The sequence below is a fragment of the Amblyomma americanum genome, chromosome 9 (assembly GCF_052857255.1).
Source record: "Amblyomma americanum isolate KBUSLIRL-KWMA chromosome 9, ASM5285725v1, whole genome shotgun sequence".
Classification (NCBI taxonomy): Eukaryota; Metazoa; Arthropoda; class Arachnida; order Ixodida; family Ixodidae; genus Amblyomma; species Amblyomma americanum.
This window is the reverse complement of record NC_135505.1, coordinates 88117212-88128307: the sequence shown is the minus strand read 5'-3', so window position 1 is coordinate 88128307 and position 11096 is coordinate 88117212.

The window sequence follows — 11096 nt, the reverse complement described above, 5'->3', positions numbered from 1 at the left end:
ACACGACAGTAAATGCGGTTTGGTTCATGTCCTCAGCATTTTCGTCCCGAAGGCTCGCCGGTTGCGTCATCTTCTCGCTGTCTCTTGTGTGCATGTTCGCGGTCCGCGGCTGCGGCTACAGTGCCACTGCTGCTGTGGACGCTGAGTTGTCATTTCCCAGAGTTGTCATGAGTGCAGCATGGCGTGCAGCCGGTGAGGGGCGAGTCTAGGCGGTTTCGGCGCAGAGCGCTCAAGGGAATGCCTGACGTGCTTCTTGCGGTAGGCCAGGACCCCCATATCGTCGCGCGATGGATGCACAACACAGATTTACACGTGTAGAGCACGAAGCACGAAAAAATTGAAATCACGGGTTCCGTTCAGAGAGACAGGCCACCACTGATCCTCTTGCTCGTCGAATTCTAATGTTCGTACAGTGCTCTTGATCAAGCTGCCACACTGAAGGTCGCTTTAAATGCATCTGCCGGCTATGCATTTGGAATTAAATATTAAGCTATTACTAGCTGCAACACTAAGGCCATGTCACTATTATGATGGTAACCATTCTCTGTAAACGTTTTAAGGTATATGCTCGCTTTAGTCGGATTTCATTTTCCCGTCATAAGTGTTTGTGCACGAACGTCAAAGTTACCTTCGTCAGTGTTACCATAGACCCAATAAAGTTCAAAATTTTATCCGGTGTGGTCTTGGCCCTGCTTTAGCTCCTATCCTTTTTATTGTGGATAAATCATATAGGAAATGAAGTTCACGTCTAAATCCAACCCTTTGCGGTTGACGGCATGTTTTACGAAGTGGTCGAAGACAGCAACAATCAAATTGACGTCAGTAATGCTTTAAGGGAAGTTGTGCAATGGTGTCATGCATTGAGATAGTTCAAATAGTTCAGAAAATACACTTACAGTACTTGTTAGGAAGAGAAAAAGAAATTAGGTTTCTGAAATTCTCTTACTCACACCCCGATATGTAGTGCTGCTACGCATCAATATCTAGATGTCATTATTTCTTACTTCCTGACAACTGCAGTCCATTTATGAAAAGTAACCAGGACAACAGCAAGGAATTGTCGCTCAGTGCTACAGCGGTAACCATTATCCATTAATGTTGAAGTTTTAAGTTACGTTCGTATCTTTATTTCCACTTCCCGTCAAACGCTTTTTGAGCTAATATGGCAGAGACAGTGGGAAAGAAATGAGTCAGTAAACGAGGTTTTACAGAAGACGCCCATGATCACTGTAGAAATAAGAGCATCCACTCAGAATCTCATTTATTAGACTGATCCCATAGAGTATATACACGGTGATATAACGTAATGACTGCTGGAAAATAACACTGCTATAAGACGGGTGTTTATTGGAAGCAACTGGGAGGACAGGATCAGGGAAATAGGCATTTGTGGCGATAGCAATACGGCTGAAGCGCAGGGCCATCTTTGTCTTTGTCATGTGTGTGCGTCTTTTTCTTTATAGTGGCAAGTAATAATTAAACCGAAAGTTAAAGAAAGAAGGACAGGCGTAAATTTTATGCCTTAGTTGTTATATGAAGAGCGAACATTCTCCGCGTATCCATTTACACTGTATTTTTAAATCATTCTTTCAGCTGAAATCACGTTTTAAACATTCGTTTTTTTTTTTATCCGAGGCATGAATTACTCAGCGCTGGATGTTGAGGCCTGCCTTATTCTGCTTCTAAAATGCCACCCGTTTTTTATAGGAAGCCAAAGAATCTTGCTTTTCAATAAGGCACAGAAGCAGGCTGTCGACGCTGCACAGCTAAGAGTACACCATGGTTCTTTATAGCGCGAAGAGTCTGGCTCGCCTGAAGCCTGTCTCGTCACTTTCAATTTCATGCTTAGCCCGAGAGATGCCATAACTCTCTGTTGACTGAAAATGAAGATGGACTAGCGTCTCCAATAAGTGCGTAATGGAGACGATGTTTACAAAAGTGTAAAAACAAAAAAAATAATAAAAACAACACAACCACGTCACTTCACTTCACTTGGACGGAAAAATCCACCCCACAAAGGATGCAGCAAGAGCCTAAAGATGGAGAAACCGAAAAAAATAAGACGCCAGTACACTGCTTTGCTCGACAGACTCCGGAATTTGGTGGAGCTGGTAAAGGACTTGCCATCAGGCGGACAGGCAAAACATAACATATGCACTCAAGTTATGGAAAACAATAGAAAGGTGGAACAAAAAAGACCACAAACTCAAACTTTTTCTGAAAAATCAAGCTAAATGTCACGCAAGAAGATCGGTACGCGACATTGCAAAAAAAGCATGAAAAACTGCTTGAAAAAATAAAACGGAGCCAGGAGTTGACGCTAAAATATATTTTCTGATCACGCGATTGCAGAGAACTGGAAACAAGGAAGTAATACCTACTTCAACAATAACAATACATTCCGAAATGGATGTATTGGTGCCTGTTCAGTAGAACAACGCCGCCTACTACGTTGCGTGCACTACGTACAATAATCATCTATAAAGATACAACAGCAAGCCAGAGATTTTGTTGTGGAAGATTCAATGGGACAAGTATTTTTTTCCTGAAATTATCTCTCTTTAATATTATCCCCGGCACAGAAAATGCAAAAGAAGAATTGCGCTAACGTACAGGATCTTGTAACAGATCCGTATTTCATGCTTACATAAACATGATCATTGAAAACACGGGTTTGAACGGCAAGAAAAAATATTCCACTGCAACTAAAGAGTTCACAGCGTTAAAAACGTCATTTGGGGCTGAATACATGCCATCTCAGTAAAGAAAAAGCCCAAAAACCGAATATTGCTATGGCCAGCCAGTTAACGAAACTGCTTTCAATTCTCCTTCAACTGTATATTTTATTAACATGTTACACTCCCGTGTATTTTGCCGGTACGATGCGCCCTTGTAGGTAGTTTTTGAATAAACACGTAAAGTTCTCCCACATTTTTCTTTCTTTAACATAGGGTGCACATCGCCTCTCTTCACTAGAATCACCACTGAGGGTTTGCCAAATGCAAGGTGTCTTTGTATATAGGTGACATCACCGCCAATTTTCATTATTAAAGAATACGCTTCACATATTTAGTGGTATAAAAACTATCTCATTGATTATATGTTCTTCTTCGCACCGTGTACCCGCCGTGCTGGCTTAGTGGTTAGAGCGCTCCGCTGGTCGGTGGACGCGTGTTCAATCCCGGCTACGGCGGTCGCGTTTCGTTGGAGACAGAGGTTAGATTGGGCTAAAGAAAAAGTAATTTCCCTGCCCGCAACGTCGTTGAACACAGTAAGCAAATGGATCCAGTTCACTTCCAATGTGCAGTGTTATTCCCCACAGTTGATACTTGAAGGAGACGGGTTTCGGTAGGTCGCCACGCCTTGCAGATTTGAGGCGTCCACGTTCTTCTTCGAATAAAATGCAGCTAGGCTGTGTGGTCGTGTAGTATTGCGGTGCCAACCAGCTGTGGAGACGGGATTCTGTTCAGTGTGACACGATGCAGAAAAAAGGCGTAGAGATTCTTCCCACACAGTAGAGATGTGTTTATTTACTGCAAATTTACAAATCAATCGGGGCTATTCTATCATTTAGAATGGCCAGGAACGCCAGCGCAGCGCTCGTTCCTCACGAAAACCAGTCATCTTGATAGTACAAACCAACAGAAAGCTTAGTGATTCCTCTTGTTCCTGGCCGACACTAGCGCCAAGCTTGACGCTGCGCGATTTCTGCGTTCCTCCACACAGAGCCGAGCCGGGTACATCCTTCCGAGTCTTTTCTTTCTTTTTTTATTGGGGGGGGGGGGGGGGGGGGGCTGAAATGCACCTCCTACAATGAATGCACACTCAGCCGTGGTGGCTGAGTGGTTATGATGCTCGGCTGCTGGCCAGAAAGACGCGGGTTCGATCCCGGCCGCTGCGGTCGAATTTCGACGGAGGAGTAATTCTAGAGGCCCGTGTGCTGTGCGAGATCAGTGCACGTTAAAGAACCCCAGGGGGTCGAAATTCCCGGAGCCCTTCACTACGGTGTCACTATTAGCCTGAGTCTTTTTGGGACGTTAAACCAAACTTATACTTTTGACCCTTTTAGTAACCAATCGCAAATGAGCTTCTTAGAGTAGTAGTAGTAGTAGTAGTAGCAGTAGCAGCAGTAGTAGTAGTAGTAGTAGTAGTGGTGGTAGCAGCAGTAGTAGTAGTAGTAGTCGTGGTTTATTTAACGTAATTGTAAAAGGAAGGAAAATATATTTGCTAACCTCGGCATCTGCCTTGGCTACGCGAAGCACCTGAGCTGACGAAGTTGAAATAGAAGGATAGCAGGCAGACTGAAGAAATGAAATGAAAGAGCTAAGAGTAAGGGGAGAAGCGGAAAGTATATATAGAGAGAGGTATAATATACAAGTATTCTATTTGCGCAAGCAAGAGCCACTCGAGAGAGTTTATGTCACATTTAAAGAACAAATAAAACGCCGGTGCTCACAAGACTCTTCACTCCAAGAAGCCGTTAAGCATTTCCGCATATTTTTACAGAACTCAGCAGAAACACACAAAAAACAAGAAAACAGAAACCATGCTAACGCCTATACGGAGCCGCGTATAATGATTTCACCGCGCTTCCCCTTTCACGTTTCTCTCTGGGGCATCTGTCATTCGTAGCGCAGTGCGTCGCCCAAATGGCTCCGCCGACTTCGCTCTCTAATCCCTAGAATCCATCTTGTCGGCTCAGCTTTCCGGCAACAACGCGACATTACAAGGTTTTGTTTCCTCGCTGTCCGCTTTCTGCTGCACCTGTTGCACAGCATTTGCAGCACTTGTTTAAAAAGTACCGGAAAACCGTTGACAGAGTAGGGCCAGCACGAAGAACACGTTACAGAAGCAGCTAAAAGGAACAAGCTAAGTACGCCGGTGTGCGAGGTGTTGATTACCTTAGTGCTTGTTGGCCCAGAACGCTAACTGCGCTCATGCGCTGTGCGATGTCAAAGCGAGTAATGATCCCCAGGTAGCCGAGATTAAGTTCCGGCGCTTTTTTCGCTTCCGTCTTTTTCTTTGACCTGTCGGCACTGTTTAGGTGTCCACCGAGAAGTGAGAACAATACGAGGCTCTATGCTTATCCCAAAACCTATACGTACTTCGCATCATGCACTAGTGAGAAATCGGTGCTCATTGTCATGGTGGCTCTGAGTACAGTTTGTTTTTGTGGCAGAAACCAGCATGAAAGGACAAAGCAAAGCTGACGGCGCTGTGCTTAGAATTCAAAGAATAAATTAACAGACAGAGCAAGTAAACACCGGCGCCTGGACATAATATAATGCCAACAAACTACATATAACCTGTTCTTTGCACACGTCGAGCTTAAAACGCCCAAAAACATGGATTCTGTATCTGCGAGGAAGAAAGACGCGGGTGCGTATGGGAAGAAATCGTTTGCCTTTAAACGAATAAGGAGTAACAAGGCTGACATGGTCGCAAAAATCTACGAAAAATTGAACACTATTCCACCTGGCAGAACATCAGCATATTGCAGACGGGACAAGACAGCTGTGTTTGTTACCCTTCCTTCCTGCTAGACGTAATAGGAACCCCAAATGTACACAATGACTTCATTGAAACTGTTGTAAAACCGAAGAAACCTCAATTGACACCCATGAATGTTTCTAAATGTACTGCACCTAGAAAAACTAGCATAAAAAAAGTGAATTGAGCAAAAGGTGACGCTTGCGAATTTCCTTCGCCGCTAAAACTGACTCGCCGGAAGGTCCCCCGAGAGAAAACCGTTACTGAAGAAGGCTTGCGACCGAAGGTAATGAGAACATTTCTACAGCAGTCATTCAAACCTCTGGTTCATAAGATTCTTAGGCGGTGCAGACCTCTCTAGACGTGACAAACATCTTGCCTGATAGCTTCCCGGATGTTAACGCAGCTACTTTTGCGGATATTTGAAAACTACGTAAATCACTAGGCTCTGATGTTTTACTCATAGTGGCACGCGAATATAATTTTTCTACAACACTCCTGAAATTCGAAGAGGACGCCTTCCAACTGAAACCGGTATTTGCATTGTATTGAGCATGCCCCCATTTATAATGCCATGTTTTTTTTTTCAAAACTTTGGCGCCTCTTTTGAAGACAGTGATGTTTGCCCAAATCGTTAACATTTCTGGGTGATATTTTGGTCCAGCTCGAGTTTATCTGTAATGTATGCATCGCTAATGTTACACGTGTTATTTTAAAGGTTTTGGATACTAGCTCGTCTGTTACAGTATTGAATAGTCAATTATCAATTGACAATTAAACTCAATTTATAGACTTTGTACCGACTTCTACTCAAGATGAGAATTCTTACTACTTTAGCGGGCCGCGAACGAAGAAACGACTGTTGTCGTGTGTCTCCGCTCTCGAAACTAGCCAAGAGAGGCATTGCATCTGCTCCCGTTAAAAAAAATGCCAGTGGCTTAGCTTGGCTATGCCAGGATATACGTAGTGAGAGGTACGTTTCTCTGGCTGAGCTTGTTCTAGTCACTGTATGTTTAGCAGAGAGGGACATTGGGTATAAACATTATTTATTCATTTTGCTTGACAGAAACAGAGGATGCCCGATCATCTGTGAAGTAGCAAGCATCGGACTCAGTTTTGCTCGATTTGGTAGAGTCTCTTTGATATACAGGGTCTATAGTAGTTCCCCATTGTGTAGTCTGGACGTGAGGGTCCGAAGCTAAATTAAAGTCAAGCTTTTCTTCCATACACTCTTGAAATCACCCAAAGTCACACACAACTGTGAAACCGTGCTGTAGGCTGGTATACACGTGGCAACCACATCAATCATCTGCTTGACAGATGTTGCCGGTGCCACGTAGACTCTTTGGATCATAATGCCGCTCTCCAGAAGCCGAACAAAGCAGGCTTCACCATTATTGACCGCGATCGAAGGGAGATGTCTGACGGCAGTCATCCCATGTTTCACGTACACACTAACTCCAGCGTTCTTATTTCGTTCAAGCCAACTACCAACGACAACATCAGGATCGGAAGATTTAATCTTCTCCTCTTTATACCGCCGTTAAGCAGCGCTTGGACTGTCCTTCTCTCCATGTATGTCAAAAGTGATACCGACGCCCATTACATCTCCGCCTTTTATACGCAATGCCGCCCTTGCGACGCGGGGTTCGGGTGATAGAGCGGCGTGCGGCGAGGCGACGGCAAAGAACGCGGCGCAGCTGTGGGGTCTCTCTGGTTACCATGGTATCGGCGCATGCGCACAACTGCTCGTTCGCTTGACGTCACGCTCGGCTCCGACGGTGGAGAGGGCGCGCGGCCGCGGCGACGGCGAATGTGGCACCGCATGTTCCTCCTCTCCGGTTACCATAGTAACGACGCATGCGCACAACTGTCCTCTCCCATGCACCGCGAAATGCTCGACTGGTAGGTAGCCCAGTGTAGCTATGGCTACAAAATGCTTCGAGGAAAGTTGGCCGCATGGCGCACACAGATGCTTTTAGCAGCAGATGCAGCTTCCAGGAAACGCGACGTTCGCCTCGTCGTGCTTAACCGTGGCTATCGGGACATCGGCAAAAAAAAGGTAATGGCTTGAAATGTCACCACACTTGAAATAAAGAAAACAGTACAGTCAGCCCCCAATTATATTCGGGATGCCGCAAATTAAAGAAGCTCAGATATACACCTTTCCTATAGTATTTTCGGCTGCCGATAGCTGTCTAGTCTGTGTGCGCGAGTGATGTTCCATGATGAAAATTTTCCAGTTTTCAAACAGTTTAGCTTTAAAAACAGGCGAAAAGGGAATCTTAGTCAGTTTTGAACAAATCTTAAGAAATGAAATATATCGTTTGCTTTCATTTCAGGAATTGCGGGATTTTCGAGTGTGCTATAGAGAAAAAGGGTAAAAAAATACAGCGTTATGGTCAGGATTCAAAAAGAATAACAATAAAAAAAACTGAGGGAATAATCAGCGACGGCATGGCATATCGCGCGTGATTTTCGGTTAACATGAAGAAATCAAACCAATCTACCATCAAACTGTGTGCTTTGTGTGCTACTCATCACCTACTCACATCATGCTGTGTGCTACTCAAGTGACATATATAGTCCTCCTCACGTGAGGCAAATGTACCTTCATAACGCGGACTCAAGTATGAAGGAAATGATCCGAGAAAACAGTGTGTCCATTTCAAAGCAGAATAGCAGCAGCCTTCCCAAAGGCATGAGGGAGAAAGCAGAGATTGCATTCCATCACTCTTTGACACTGTGGCTGTTGCTTGCAAGAACATGCTGCTAGAATAGTAATTTCTGAAAATCTGTACAATCAAGATACAATGCACCAAGTGCGTTAATTTAGCGTGTGTTTTTCTTACAATTAAATAAACGTTGTTTATGGAATCTGAAGCTCGGCACGTGCTAGCGATAGGTGATATGCATTTCGGGGATATTGCAATTGTTCCGGTGCTTTCGTGTGCTTGCCATTGTGAAACCAGAGCGAAACTCTAAAGTGGATTCTTTGTCCTGTACCGCTCTGTCCTCTTATATTCCTGCGTTGTGTACTTCTACGCTTGTTTCGGCGATCAAATTTAATGCTGAATTTCGCTTATCAAGACCAGCTTATAGAGCGCTATGGTTTCGTCGGTATGTATCGGGCACACTTGTTTGAATGCACGACAAACCGCATACGTTTCTTGAACTCTGGCTTGGTGCAAAATGCGTACATACGAACTCGCGCCGGCAAACACGCACGCACACACACGCACACACACACACATGCACACGTACACGCGCCAACACGCACGCACGCACACGGGCACAATCACAAGCACACACACACACACGTGCACATAAACGCACGCACACGCACACACACTCACACGAGTGCGTGCGGGAACTTACGCACGCTGAGGAGAAAGAGAAAGAAATAGTCGAGCTAAATTTGTGCCATATTACTTGAGGAGAAGAAGAAGAAGAAGAAGAAGAAATTTTGCACCTCGTGATATACAAGCTTGAAAGATTATCCAACATAAAATAAGTCCATTTATCCAATTACCACAAGTGACGTCGAGCTATGCGAGACAATTAGCTTTATTCGTCCTATCCGTACGCACTGTTTTATAGTACATAGTGAAAATAACATTCTTCATGACGGCGACAGACTCTCACTTTGATACCTAACATAGGAGTAATATGTTCGGCAACGGGTTGCGTTTTCACGCTATGCACTTTTTGTCAACGTTTTGTTTGATCATGGTTGGTTCCCCTGTTGTGCTTCCTAATAAACAACGCGCTGCGTTAACATGGAGAGGCTGTTATAGAATGTTTTACAGATTTTTCTTGCTCATTTGATGCAAGTAGAAATATACATCTCTCTCGAGCGATCGGGTGAAAAAAAAAGATGAAAAATCCCACGCCATCTTTCGGTGCATATTTGACCCCTTATAGCTGAAAGAGCAGAAATTTTCTTTATTGGTCCTTCAGCAGCATATCATGGCAAGTTACAGCAAAATTTTAACTCCTGGCAGCCATTCATTGCTTCCATAGCAGGCTGTTCAGATGCAATAAAAAAGGTTTCCCGGTTTAAACTGTCATCGCTGCTAAGCTGGTTTAATGTGAGAGGAATGGTAGCGAATTTTATTGTAAGCCCACCGTCAATTGGCAGGTGCACCCATCTCGGGGCCAGTTCCCAAAGTGCACACAAATGCCGTTTTGTTTGGGGAAGTCCGCTATGTACGGGACAACAATAGAAGCCGGTGCTTCTATGTGCTTTGCGACAGGTGCTCAACGTAGTTTTTGTATCCTGTTTCGTCGTTTTTACAGCCGATCTGGACCACTGGCGTCGCTGCGATTGCGATTGGCTCTACTTTATGATGCGTTGTTTACAAAAGGGCACAGCCGTGATGTGGCTTTGAATTTCCTTCTGTAGACGCCTCACCTCCCTTGTTTACGTAAAAATGGTCAGATATTATTTTGTACTGCTAGTTAATCACCTGACTTTCACTTAAGTGTGATATCAGACATGGCTAAGTTTAATGGAAAAGAAACTGCGATATGAGGAACAAAGTAATGGCACATAAACACTCCTTATTTTTTTTTAACACCATCGAAAACCACTCATGTTGTTAGGCACATTGACTAATGAAATCAATAATGAACAGCAAAGGTTTCTTTCCGGGCGGCCTTTAGTTCCCGCTTTCGATTATCAGAAGTGGTGCCCGTAAAAACGCCAGTTCATAATATAAAGAAGAAGATAAAAGAGCTATTTATAGGCATACCATACCATCTCCTGAAACAAGCACTTCAGGCTCAACTTGTTTTTAATACAATGAACAGGATTTTTCTGCATCTGCTCCTAGCTGTACCGAAGGCCTAATCAAAACGGCACTGTTTCCTCTTGGCAAAAGAACATCAATTGTAGTATAACGCGATAAGCACGAACGGTGCACTCATTTTCCAGTGTAGTTGAACTCATCCGATAAGGCTGTTGCACTGTCTCGATTAAAAAATAAAGCCAAAATGGCGGACAGCATACGCACTGAGCGAGCTATGATTAATGCCAAATGCACTCGCAATCACATAAGGGGCTTGTCAACACCGAATGCAAGGTAGAAGTTTAGTAATTACTTGCTTCATCGAGGGAACACAGTGAGCACAAAATATACACCGTAAGCTCAATTAGCAGAGAACTGCTGCCACTTGTCGACTCGATGTCAATCAATGAGCATGAAATGTAACATACTTCGGCCTTCGAACTACGATCTGATAGAAGGAACATTAGACGGGAGTCGATATAACTCATCTGTCTGATCTAAATTAACCAGAAACATGTTTGTTCTCCTTTGGCCCACATATACAGTACCGAAAATAAACGCCATTATTGCGTACTATTACCTCCGGTAGATGGCCTGGCAATTTTATTCAGGCTTTGCTGCAATCCTAATGCAATCAATACCTTAGTAGTCTCTCTGGAAAGAAAAAAGAAGAAATTATAGAACCGTTATATTCAGCCCCCCCCCCCCCCCCGCCCCCATAAACGGCCTTCATCTTTCATCTTTCTTTCCATCTTTTTTCCTCCCCTCCTTTATGAAGTAGGCCCGCATTTAACTACCTCCAATGGGAGCAGCACG